We start from the raw sequence: 12438 nt of genomic DNA, 5'->3' as shown, positions 1-12438 counted from the left end.
ACCGGAACCTTACCGGTTAAAAAATTTTTAGAAGGAAAGGAATTATTTTTACCTTGGGGATCTAACTGTTTAATTTGCAGAAAGCCGGAAACAATAGACCATGTATTTTTACACTGTTGGGAAGGGGTTTATTTTTGGGATGTATTGCAGCGAACATTAAAGAAAGAATTTCCACTAGACCCGTATGGCATCCGGTTCTTATGTGTTGAAAATGAGGATGGGGTGCCTTTCGATTTAATAATGCTGACAGGCCTCCACTGTATATGGCGCTCCAGAATGGCAGGCTACCATTGTGACAGAGACGCAAGACCTGCTAGAATTTATTTCCGCGAAAGCATGGACATGTTTCTCGCCATTCAGAAAGCCGCTGCGGAGCCTCCGGAGTGGCTCTCAAGAGTAGAGCCGCTCTGTACGTTGCGTGAATTTTAATTGGACGAAGCCAGATTTATGCTGGCTGACCACAAGTAGTGTGTACATAGTTATTGTCTTTTGTTGATTGTTAGTGTTGTCCAGTTTGTATGTCAAAGCCAGGCAATAAAGAAAAAAAAAAAAAAAAAACCATGTTGAATACGCCGGTTCTCGTCCGATCACCGAAGCTAAGCAGCATTGGGCTCGGTCAGTACTTGGGAGGGAGACCACCTGGGAACACCGAGTGCTGATGGCATTTCTTTTGCATTTTTATTCGCCCTTCACGTTTTTTTTTTCTGTCATAGTTGCGCAGTGTCTCAGGCAACTATAGGAGGTGACGTTATTTTGTTATCGATAATACAATCTCATCGGCAACGTGTCCAACGTGTAGTACGTGCGGACGCGAAACTGTGGCAAAACTCGAAGCGAACCCGTGGCGTCTCGGCTGTCATTCTGACGTCTGCCGCGGCGGGTACACTGCAGATTAAACTCTAGCAAAGCCCCAAGATAGCTGGGAGGCCCAGTGTGCGCATAACACTGCGCAGAAGCGCACAATATGCGCCCACCGCACCATGCACCGCACCCACTGCCGGTCCATGTGTAAACAACACAGGCTCGCTCCCGCTGCTCTTTCCGTGCATGCCGCAGTGGTTTAGGTTCGCCAGAACGGCTGAGAAAAGCGCAGGGCAGGTAACTGCACGCTTGGCGGCTGTTGCCACGAGCGAGGGAAGTATCCATGCGCAGTTTTGCATCCTCGAGGGCCAAACACAGTACATAAAGACTCGGAAAGCACTGTCTCTCGCCATCGGCCATACCATGTTGAATACGCCGGTTCTCGTCCGATCACCGAAGCTAAGCAGCATTGGGCTCGGTCAGTACTTGGGAGGGAGACCACCTGGGAACACCGAGTGCTGATGGCATTTCTTTTGCATTTTTATTCGCCCTTCACGTTTTTTTTTTCTGTCATAGTTGCGCAGTGTCTCAGGCAACTATAGGAGGTGACGTTATTTTGTTATCGATAATACAATCTCATCGGCAACGTGTCCAACGTGTAGTACGTGCGGACGCGAAACTGTGGCAAAACTCGAAGCGAACCCGTGGCGTCTCGGCTGTCATTCTGACGTCTGCCGCGGCGGGTACACTGCAGATTAAACTCTAGCAAAGCCCCAAGATAGCTGGGAGGCCCAGTGTGCGCATAACACTGCGCAGAAGCGCACAATATGCGCCCACCGCACCATGCACCGCACCCACTGCCGGTCCATGTGTAAACAACACAGGCTCGCTCCCGCTGCTCTTTCCGTGCATGCCGCAGTGGTTTAGGTTCGCCAGAACGGCTGAGAAAAGCGCAGGGCAGGTAACTGCACGCTTGGCGGCTGTTGCCACGAGCGAGGGAAGTATCCATGCGCAGTTTTGCATCCTCGAGGGCCAAACACAGTACATAAAGACTCGGAAAGCACTGTCTCTCGCCATCGGCCATACCATGTTGAATACGCCGGTTCTCGTCCGATCACCGAAGCTAAGCAGCATTGGGCTCGGTCAGTACTTGGGAGGGAGACCACCTGGGAACACCGAGTGCTGATGGCATTTCTTTTGCATTTTTATTCGCCCTTCACGTTTTTTTTTTTTCTGTCATAGTTGCGCAGTGTCTCAGGCAACTATAGGAGGTGACGTTATTTTGTTATCGATAATACAATCTCATCGGCAACGTGTCCAACGTGTAGTACGTGCGGACGCGAAACTGTGGCAAAACTCGAAGCGAACCCGTGGCGTCTCGGCTGTCATTCTGACGTCTGCCGCGGCGGGTACACTGCAGATTAAACTCTAGCAAAGCCCCAAGATAGCTGGGAGGCCCAGTGTGCGCATAACACTGCGCAGAAGCGCACAATATGCGCCCACCGCACCATGCACCGCACCCACTGCCGGTCCATGTGTAAACAACACAGGCTCGCTCCCGCTGCTCTTTCCGTGCATGCCGCAGTGGTTTAGGTTCGCCAGAACGGCTGAGAAAAGCGCAGGGCAGGTAACTGCACGCTTGGCGGCTGTTGCCACGAGCGAGGGAAGTATCCATGCGCAGTTTTGCATCCTCGAGGGCCAAACACAGTACATAAAGACTCGGAAAGCACTGTCTCTCGCCATCGGCCATACCATGTTGAATACGCCGGTTCTCGTCCGATCACCGAAGCTAAGCAGCATTGGGCTCGGTCAGTACTTGGGAGGGAGACCACCTGGGAACACCGAGTGCTGATGGCATTTCTTTTGCATTTTTATTCGCCCTTCACGTTTTTTTTTTTCTGTCATAGTTGCGCAGTGTCTCAGGCAACTATAGGAGGTGACGTTATTTTGTTATCGATAATACAATCTCATCGGCAACGTGTCCAACGTGTAGTACGTGCGGACGCGAAACTGTGGCAAAACTCGAAGCGAACCCGTGGCGTCTCGGCTGTCATTCTGACGTCTGCCGCGGCGGGTACACTGCAGATTAAACTCTAGCAAAGCCCCAAGATAGCTGGGAGGCCCAGTGTGCGCATAACACTGCGCAGAAGCGCACAATATGCGCCCACCGCACCATGCACCGCACCCACTGCCGGTCCATGTGTAAACAACACAGGCTCGCTCCCGCTGCTCTTTCCGTGCATGCCGCAGTGGTTTAGGTTCGCCAGAACGGCTGAGAAAAGCGCAGGGCAGGTAACTGCACGCTTGGCGGCTGTTGCCACGAGCGAGGGAAGTATCCATGCGCAGTTTTGCATCCTCGAGGGCCAAACACAGTACATAAAGACTCGGAAAGCACTGTCTCTCGCCATCGGCCATACCATGTTGAATACGCCGGTTCTCGTCCGATCACCGAAGCTAAGCAGCATTGGGCTCGGTCAGTACTTGGGAGGGAGACCACCTGGGAACACCGAGTGCTGATGGCATTTCTTTTGCATTTTTATTCGCCCTTCACGTTTTTTTTTTCTGTCATAGTTGCGCAGTGTCTCAGGCAACTATAGGAGGTGACGTTATTTTGTTATCGATAATACAATCTCATCGGCAACGTGTCCAACGTGTAGTACGTGCGGACGCGAAACTGTGGCAAAACTCGAAGCGAACCCGTGGCGTCTCGGCTGTCATTCTGACGTCTGCCGCGGCGGGTACACTGCAGATTAAACTCTAGCAAAGCCCCAAGATAGCTGGGAGGCCCAGTGTGCGCATAACACTGCGCAGAAGCGCACAATATGCGCCCACCGCACCATGCACCGCACCCACTGCCGGTCCATGTGTAAACAACACAGGCTCGCTCCCGCTGCTCTTTCCGTGCATGCCGCAGTGGTTTAGGTTCGCCAGAACGGCTGAGAAAAGCGCAGGGCAGGTAACTGCACGCTTGGCGGCTGTTGCCACGAGCGAGGGAAGTATCCATGCGCAGTTTTGCATCCTCGAGGGCCAAACACAGTACATAAAGACTCGGAAAGCACTGTCTCTCGCCATCGGCCATACCATGTTGAATACGCCGGTTCTCGTCCGATCACCGAAGCTAAGCAGCATTGGGCTCGGTCAGTACTTGGGAGGGAGACCACCTGGGAACACCGAGTGCTGATGGCATTTCTTTTGCATTTTTATTCGCCCTTCACGTTTTTTTTTTTCTGTCATAGTTGCGCAGTGTCTCAGGCAACTATAGGAGGTGACGTTATTTTGTTATCGATAATACAATCTCATCGGCAACGTGTCCAACGTGTAGTACGTGCGGACGCGAAACTGTGGCAAAACTCGAAGCGAACCCGTGGCGTCTCGGCTGTCATTCTGACGTCTGCCGCGGCGGGTACACTGCAGATTAAACTCTAGCAAAGCCCCAAGATAGCTGGGAGGCCCAGTGTGCGCATAACACTGCGCAGAAGCGCACAATATGCGCCCACCGCACCATGCACCGCACCCACTGCCGGTCCATGTGTAAACAACACAGGCTCGCTCCCGCTGCTCTTTCCGTGCATGCCGCAGTGGTTTAGGTTCGCCAGAACGGCTGGGAAAAGCGCAGGGCAGGTAACTGCACGCTTGGCGGCTGTTGCCACGAGCGAGGGAAGTATCCATGCGCAGTTTTGCATCCTCGAGGGCCAAACACAGTACATAAAGACTCGGAAAGCACTGTCTCTCGCCATCGGCCATACCATGTTGAATACGCCGGTTCTCGTCCGATCACCGAAGCTAAGCAGCATTGGGCTCGGTCAGTACTTGGGAGGGAGACCACCTGGGAACACCGAGTGCTGATGGCATTTCTTTTGCATTTTTATTCGCCCTTCACGTTTTTTTTTTTCTGTCATAGTTGCGCAGTGTCTCAGGCAACTATAGGAGGTGACGTTATTTTGTTATCGATAATACAATCTCATCGGCAACGTGTCCAACGTGTAGTACGTGCGGACGCGAAACTGGCAAAACTCGAAGCGAACCCGTGGCGTCTCGGCTGTCATTCTGACGTCTGCCGCGGCGGGTACACTGCAGATTAAACTCTAGCAAAGCCCCAAGATAGCTGGGAGGCCCAGTGTGCGCATAACACTGCGCAGAAGCGCACAATATGCGCCCACCGCACCATGCACCGCACCCACTGCCGGTCCATGTGTAAACAACACAGGCTCGCTCCCGCTGCTCTTTCCGTGCATGCCGCAGTGGTTTAGGTTCGCCAGAACGGCTGAGAAAAGCGCAGGGCAGGTAACTGCACGCTTGGCGGCTGTTGCCACGAGCGAGGGAAGTATCCATGCGCAGTTTTGCATCCTCGAGGGCCAAACACAGTACATAAAGACTCGGAAAGCACTGTCTCTCGCCATCGGCCATACCATGTTGAATACGCCGGTTCTCGTCCGATCACCGAAGCTAAGCAGCATTGGGCTCGGTCAGTACTTGGGAGGGAGACCACCTGGGAACACCGAGTGCTGATGGCATTTCTTTTGCATTTTTATTCGCCCTTCACGTTTTTTTTTTTTTCTGTCATAGTTGCGCAGTGTCTCAGGCAACTATAGGAGGTGACGTTATTTTGTTATCGATAATACAATCTCATCGGCAACGTGTCCAACGTGTAGTACGTGCGGACGCGAAACTGTGGCAAAACTCGAAGCGAACCCGTGGCGTCTCGGCTGTCATTCTGACGTCTGCCGCGGCGGGTACACTGCAGATTAAACTCTAGCAAAGCCCCAAGATAGCTGGGAGGCCCAGTGTGCGCATAACACTGCGCAGAAGCGCACAATATGCGCCCACCGCACCATGCACCGCACCCACTGCCGGTCCATGTGTAAACAACACAGGCTCGCTCCCGCTGCTCTTTCCGTGCATGCCGCAGTGGTTTAGGTTCGCCAGAACGGCTGAGAAAAGCGCAGGGCAGGTAACTGCACGCTTGGCGGCTGTTGCCACGAGCGAGGGAAGTATCCATGCGCAGTTTTGCATCCTCGAGGGCCAAACACAGTACATAAAGACTCGGAAAGCACTGTCTCTCGCCATCGGCCATACCATGTTGAATACGCCGGTTCTCGTCCGATCACCGAAGCTAAGCAGCATTGGGCTCGGTCAGTACTTGGGAGGGAGACCACCTGGGAACACCGAGTGCTGATGGCATTTCTTTTGCATTTTTATTCGCCCTTCACGTTTTTTTTTTCTGTCATAGTTGCGCAGTGTCTCAGGCAACTATAGGAGGTGACGTTATTTTGTTATCGATAATACAATCTCATCGGCAACGTGTCCAACGTGTAGTACGTGCGGACGCGAAACTGTGGCAAAACTCGAAGCGAACCCGTGGCGTCTCGGCTGTCATTCTGACGTCTGCCGCGGCGGGTACACTGCAGATTAAACTCTAGCAAAGCCCCAAGATAGCTGGGAGGCCCAGTGTGCGCATAACACTGCGCAGAAGCGCACAATATGCGCCCACCGCACCATGCACCGCACCCACTGCCGGTCCATGTGTAAACAACACAGGCTCGCTCCCGCTGCTCTTTCCGTGCATGCCGCAGTGGTTTAGGTTCGCCAGAACGGCTGAGAAAAGCGCAGGGCAGGTAACTGCACGCTTGGCGGCTGTTGCCACGAGCGAGGGAAGTATCCATGCGCAGTTTTGCATCCTCGAGGGCCAAACACAGTACATAAAGACTCGGAAAGCACTGTCTCTCGCCATCGGCCATACCATGTTGAATACTTGAATGTTTTGACGCCAGGTGCAACAGTCATCTTTTTAACTCGCCTGAGAACGTCTTTCCCAGGGCCTTCACAGTATAAGGTTCTGTACAGTGGCGCTGGAAACAACTGTTCAATAAGATCCTTGTATAAGCGCTTCGGCGTTACATTCGCTAAATACTCTAGCGAGAACCGCACTTGCAAAAACCTGAATGACCAGACAACCTCTCGCAGGAAGCGAGACACTGTGTACCGCCGAGCATTGCACGAAGAGACAATGAATTCTGGAAGTGCACTGGATAACATGGTTTGTATGAACGTTCGCAGGAAGGGGTCATTTTGGTCACGCAGGAAACAAAACCTTAAAACAACCTGCCGTACATAGAGATGCATTAGAGACAGTCCCCCGACCTTTAAATTACACACAGGAACGCTACCAGTAAAAACATGGCTAGAGGAAAAGGGCCTTTTTGTTCCTTGGGGCTCGAACTGTCTCCTGTGTAGAAAACCGGAGACGGTAGAACACGTGTTCCTCGATTGTTGGGATGCGGTGTTCTACTGGGATGTTTTGCAAAGAACCCTAAAAAAGGACTTGCCATTGACACCGCGCGGAATTCGGTACTTGACCACTGAAAGTGATGTTGCACAGTATGACCAGATTATGTTATTGGGCCTTCACAGCATTTGGAGGAGTAGAATGGCTGTAAGACATTGTGACTTGGATGCACGATCGGTATGTGGTTATTTTGTGGAACATGTGTATAAGTTGAGAGAAGTCTTGAAGCAACAAGATTGCGCGGATGATGTATTGAGTCTGATGGACCAACTTGTGTTAATGAAAGTCCATTAGACACGGTTGTCTGCCAAGGGGCACGACAACTACGATATTTTATTGATGTATTCATTCATGCAATAAAGAAAAAAAAAAAAGCCATACCATGTTGAATACGCCGGTTCTCGTCCGATCACCGAAGCTAAGCAGCATTGGGCTCGGTCAGTACTTGGGAGGGAGACCACCTGGGAACACCGAGTGCTGATGGCATTTCTTTTGCATTTTTATTCGCCCTTCACGTTTTTTTTTTTTTCTGTCATAGTTGCGCACTGTCTCAGGCAACTATAGGAGGTGACGTTATTTTGTTATCGATAATACAATCTCATCGGCAACGTGTCCAACGTGTAGTACGTGCGGACGCGAAACTGTGGCAAAACTCGAAGCGAACCCGTGGCGTCTCGGCTGTCATTCTGACGTCTGCCGCGGCGGGTACACTGCAGATTAAACTCTAGCAAAGCCCCAAGATAGCTGGGAGGCCCAGTGTGCGCATAACACTGCGCAGAAGCGCACAATATGCGCCCACCGCACCATGCACCGCACCCACTGCCGGTCCATGTGTAAACAACACAGGCTCGCTCCCGCTGCTCTTTCCGTGCATGCCGCAGTGTTTAGGTTCGCCAGAACGGCTGAGAAAAGCGCAGGGCAGGTAACTGCACGCTTGGCGGCTGTTGCCACGAGCGAGGGAAGTATCCATGCGCAGTTTTGCATCCTCGAGGGCCAAACACAGTACATAAAGACTCGGAAAGCACTGTCTCTCGCCATCGGCCATACCATGTTGAATACGCCGGTTCTCGTCCGATCACCGAAGCTAAGCAGCATTGGGCTCGGTCAGTACTTGGGAGGGAGACCACCTGGGAACACCGAGTGCTGATGGCATTTCTTTTGCATTTTTATTCGCCCTTCACGTTTTTTTTTTTCTGTCATATTTGCGCAGTGTCTCAGGCAACTATAGGAGGTGACGTTATTTTGTTATCGATAATACAATCTCATCGGCAACGTGTCCAACGTGTAGTACGTGCGGACGCGAAACTGTGGCAAAACTCGAAGCGAACCCGTGGCGTCTCGGCTGTCATTCTGACGTCTGCCGCGGCGGGTACACTGCAGATTAAACTCTAGCAAAGCCCCAAGATAGCTGGGAGGCCCAGTGTGCGCATAACACTGCGCAGAAGCGCACAATATGCGCCCACCGCACCATGCACCGCACCCACTGCCGGTCCATGTGTAAACAACACAGGCTCGCTCCCGCTGCTCTTTCCGTGCATGCCGCAGTGGTTTAGGTTCGCCAGAACGGCTGAGAAAAGCGCAGGGCAGGTAACTGCACGCTTGGCGGCTGTTGCCACGAGCGAGCCCAACAAACACAAAACCTCCTCAGAAACTCCAAAAAAGGATGGAATGTCCCAGTCCCAGTACAGCATTTATAAAACGTTTCCAGACCATAGAGGCAAGACATAGAAACACAAGAAAAAAGGCAGTGCTCCCACTAAAGGTCTAGAAACGTTCTTTCGAGAGTTTTAAGCAGCAACAAAAAAGAATTAATGCATTTTGGTCCCAGAAAGGTAACTGGGTATAACGTTTTGGGACCAATGGTTTTCAACAAGAAATAAAAATTGACAGCTCGCTCTGTTTTCTCTCTCCCTCGCGCCACAAGCTGCGAGGAGAGGTTTTCCTCTTGCACTCGCCGTTTTGAGAGATGAAACAGCAGTTTCATTCGAACAGCCGAAGGAAACGGTAGACCCCGCATCTCTCTCGGCGCATGCGTTTCTCGCACGTGGGCTGTCGGCTCCATGCTGCAGGCAGGCGGCGACGGTCTGCATTTTCATCGCGCCGCCGGCAGCGGCGGTCACCAGCTTTCACGTCTTCTAGCGTTTTCCCAGCTTGCGCCCAACTTCAACATTATGTGGTGGTCCCTCCAGGCGTCTCCGACTCTCGGCACTCCTCGCTGCGCCGCTGTCTAGCAGAAGTGCAGTAATGGCCTCCCGTCGCTCGCCCGGCTTCCTCGCTGGACGGAAGCCATTTTGCGCGCGCTTATTCGCGCTGCCCGAGACGTTCGAGCACAAGCCCCAGCGCGCGGCAGTTCTTGCTCTCGTCACTGCGCCAACTGGGCTGTCGTGGACTTCGTAGCTACGGATTCACGAAAGTTTTCCCGCGCACCTCGGCGTGCCCACACCATTCCTTTTGGAACTGATGCCGCGGCGGCGCATCGCAAGTCCTTTGCGCAGCTCCACGGCCCTACTGATGCCGCTGTTCGAGGCGGCGTTCGCGGCAGCGGAGTTCGTGGCAATAGGTGACTCCTCGCACGCACCCTGCATTCCTCAGCGCCTCCGACGACTGCAGCACGTTGGTGGTGGCAGCGTAGCCGTCTACTACGGTCTGAGGCGGGAAGGACCTTCGGAAACCCACCACTCTCTTTCTGCGAGTGCCCATGGATTAGCCTGCTCTACCTACTTCGCCACCGCGCAGCCATCCTGCCGCAGCGGTACAGTTTGTGCAGTGTTCGCGTGGTTATATTGACTCTCTCCCACTGGATTAATAGTGCCTTGATCTCGACTCCCAAGCTGGATTGTGCCGCATGCGCGGTCTGCCGCACCATGGATGCAGCGCGCCACCGCACGTACCTGAGCACGTTCACCTTCCCGCCTGGCTCCAAGCAGTCTTATCCCCACACTTAGTCACAAGAAAATAAAACTCCCAGGATCGTTACAAAAGTGTAACGCGTATGTTTGAGCGCTCGCTGTGCTGTGAGAAGGCGCAGGACAGAAGGCTGCGTTTAATTCATGGTTTCAGCTGCTGCAGCCTTGTATTTCATCCCTGGGTTTCCGTAGGCAACGTCGTCAAGGTATGGTGGTTTATTTTAATTAATTATTTAATTTATTTATTTATTTAAGCATACTGCAGGCCCTTTTCGCACTATTTTTTTATTTTCGCCTAGTAGAACTAATATTTTTTTCTGTTTTGATAACACGTCGCTGAAGCTGGCTCCGAGTCTCTAAGCGTGAGGGGGGTTTCAACTTGAAGAAAATCCGTCACCTGAAACTGCGTGTCTGCAGCGTACGCCCATCTCGTCTTTTCATTGGCACCCAAGTTGCTCTTTACATACGTTTGCTTTTGCGTGTGCATATCTGCTTTTGTAGCCCTTAGAATGCTCGTTTAAGGTGCATCAACTTTCAGCCTGTATTCTGTTTTACTTGCTTCATATTGCAGATTTCTCAGGGCTGGAGAAAAAAAGTGGTCATCATTATATGCATGGCGCCGTAGTGTATGTACACTGTGTATTAAATGGTGCATACGTTTGCGTCTGCCATTTGTATTCATTCAGATTTGCGCCGTTGAACGTAAGTTTTGTTCGGCACGGACTTTCAATTCGGTCTGTATTGTTTTTCTTTGACTGAAACATGAATGCATTTTGATTGTGGTGGTGTATGGTGCGGTCGCCGGCATGGACGACAGGATGCAATTCGTGCTAAGAGCACAGCTAGTAAACTGAAATTACTTCTGTATGGCGCTGCTCTTTGCTCTTATATGGGCCAAATCGGGTGACTTTTTGAGTTCATATTTCCTTTGTGTGCAAAATGCTAGGACATTTCACGTAAACGGATAAGTGCAGAACGGCCGAGCCAGCACGCATTCAGACGAGTGGAAAGGTGGATTACACCACCTGTAACGTAAGTATGCACCTGAAATTTGGCACATATGTGCGCTTGGATGCCTGCAGGCTGCATGAAAAAGGGGGAATAATTTTATTGAACCAGAGCCGAGAAATCGAGCATTAACCTTTTGGGGCTTTCCATGGGACGCACAACTTTTTGGACATTGCTAGTTGTGGGGACGTTTTTTAGATGTGTTCGGGAAAAATGAGCACCTCCTGGGGAGATTCTAGATGTCCCGATGGGTCATTTTTGGGAGATTTTGAGGAGGTTTTGTGTTTGTTGGGAGGGAAGTATCCATGCGCAGTTTTGCATCCTCGAGGGCCAAACACAGTACATAAAGACTCGGAAAGCACTGTCTCTCGCCATCGGCCATACCATGTTGAATACGCCGGTTCTCGTCCGATCACCGAAGCTAAGCAGCATTGGGCTCGGTCAGTACTTGGGAGGGAGACCACCTGGGAACACCGAGTGCTGATGGCATTTCTTTTGCATTTTTATTCGCCCTTCACGTTTTTTTTTTTTCTGTCATAGTTGCGCAGTGTCTCAGGCAACTATAGGAGGTGACGTTATTTTGTTATCGATAATACAATCTCATCGGCAACGTGTCCAACGTGTAGTACGTGCGGACGCGAAACTGTGGCAAAACTCGAAGCGAACCCGTGGCGTCTCGGCTGTCATTCTGACGTCTGCCGCGGCGGGTACACTGCAGATTAAACTCTAGCAAAGCCCCAAGATAGCTGGGAGGCCCAGTGTGCGCATAACACTGCGCAGAAGCGCACAATATGCGCCCACCGCACCATGCACCGCACCCACTGCCGGTCCATGTGTAAACAACACAGGCTCGCTCCCGCTGCTCTTTCCGTGCATGCCGCAGTGGTTTAGGTTCGCCAGAACGGCTGAGAAAAGCGCAGGGCAGGTAACTGCACGCTTGGCGGCTGTTGCCACGAGCGAGGGAAGTATCCATGCGCAGTTTTGCATCCTCGAGGGCCAAACACAGTACATAAAGACTCGGAAAGCACTGTCTCTCGCCATCGGCCATACCATGTTGAATACGCCGGTTCTCGTCCGATCACCGAAGCTAAGCAGCATTGGGCTCGGTCAGTACTTGGGAGGGAGACCACCTGGGAACACCGAGTGCTGATGGCATTTCTTTTGCATTTTTATTCGCCCTTCACGTTTTTTTTTTTTCTGTCATATTTGCGCAGTGTCTCAGGCAACTATAGGAGGTGACGTTATTTTGTTATCGATAATACAATCTCATCGGCAACGTGTCCAACGTGTAGTACGTGCGGACGCGAAACTGTGGCAAAACTCGAAGCGAACCCGTGGCGTCTCGGCTGTCATTCTGACGTCTGCCGCGGCGGGTACACTGCAGATTAAACTCTAGCAAAGCCCCAAGATAGCTGGGAGGCCCAGTGTGCGCATAAC

The 12438-nt window shown here is 51.9% G+C and overlaps 11 non-coding genes and 1 pseudogene across 11 annotated transcripts; all 12 read left to right on the top strand.

Annotated features, from left to right (window-relative positions):
* The first annotated feature begins 1209 nt into the window (after positions 1 to 1209).
* LOC149368677 (5S ribosomal RNA) lies at positions 1210 to 1328 on the top strand. The gene has a single exon (XR_016287057.1). It is a non-coding gene; the product is annotated as a 5S ribosomal RNA (ribosomal RNA).
* Positions 1329 to 1873: 545 nt separating this feature from the next.
* On the top strand, positions 1874 to 1992 carry LOC149368676 (5S ribosomal RNA). Its single transcript, XR_016287056.1, has one exon. It is a non-coding gene; the product is annotated as a 5S ribosomal RNA (ribosomal RNA).
* A 547-nt stretch (positions 1993 to 2539) lies between these two features.
* On the top strand, positions 2540 to 2658 carry LOC149368675 (5S ribosomal RNA). Its single transcript, XR_016287055.1, has one exon. It is a non-coding gene; the product is annotated as a 5S ribosomal RNA (ribosomal RNA).
* Positions 2659 to 3204: 546 nt separating this feature from the next.
* On the top strand, positions 3205 to 3323 carry LOC149368674 (5S ribosomal RNA). Its single transcript, XR_016287054.1, has one exon. It is a non-coding gene; the product is annotated as a 5S ribosomal RNA (ribosomal RNA).
* A 545-nt stretch (positions 3324 to 3868) lies between these two features.
* Positions 3869 to 3987, top strand: LOC149368673 (5S ribosomal RNA). Its single transcript, XR_016287053.1, has one exon. It is a non-coding gene; the product is annotated as a 5S ribosomal RNA (ribosomal RNA).
* Positions 3988 to 4533: 546 nt separating this feature from the next.
* On the top strand, positions 4534 to 4652 carry LOC149368672 (5S ribosomal RNA). Its single transcript, XR_016287052.1, has one exon. It is a non-coding gene; the product is annotated as a 5S ribosomal RNA (ribosomal RNA).
* A 544-nt stretch (positions 4653 to 5196) lies between these two features.
* Positions 5197 to 5315, top strand: LOC149368671 (5S ribosomal RNA). The gene has a single exon (XR_016287050.1). It is a non-coding gene; the product is annotated as a 5S ribosomal RNA (ribosomal RNA).
* Positions 5316 to 5863: 548 nt separating this feature from the next.
* Positions 5864 to 5982, top strand: LOC149368670 (5S ribosomal RNA). The gene has a single exon (XR_016287049.1). It is a non-coding gene; the product is annotated as a 5S ribosomal RNA (ribosomal RNA).
* A 1478-nt stretch (positions 5983 to 7460) lies between these two features.
* LOC149368669 (5S ribosomal RNA) lies at positions 7461 to 7566 on the top strand (annotated as a pseudogene).
* A 554-nt stretch (positions 7567 to 8120) lies between these two features.
* LOC149368668 (5S ribosomal RNA) lies at positions 8121 to 8239 on the top strand. Its single transcript, XR_016287048.1, has one exon. It is a non-coding gene; the product is annotated as a 5S ribosomal RNA (ribosomal RNA).
* Positions 8240 to 11371: 3132 nt separating this feature from the next.
* Positions 11372 to 11490, top strand: LOC149368667 (5S ribosomal RNA). The gene has a single exon (XR_016287047.1). It is a non-coding gene; the product is annotated as a 5S ribosomal RNA (ribosomal RNA).
* A 547-nt stretch (positions 11491 to 12037) lies between these two features.
* Positions 12038 to 12156, top strand: LOC149368666 (5S ribosomal RNA). The gene has a single exon (XR_016287046.1). It is a non-coding gene; the product is annotated as a 5S ribosomal RNA (ribosomal RNA).
* Positions 12157 to 12438: the final 282 nt, after the last annotated feature.

This window comes from Amblyomma mixtum, chromosome 1 (assembly GCF_055824585.1).
Source record: "Amblyomma mixtum isolate Tamu chromosome 1, ASM5582458v1, whole genome shotgun sequence".
NCBI lineage: Eukaryota > Metazoa > Arthropoda > Arachnida > Ixodida > Ixodidae > Amblyomma > Amblyomma mixtum.
This window is presented reverse-complemented; position numbering and strand designations above follow the sequence as displayed.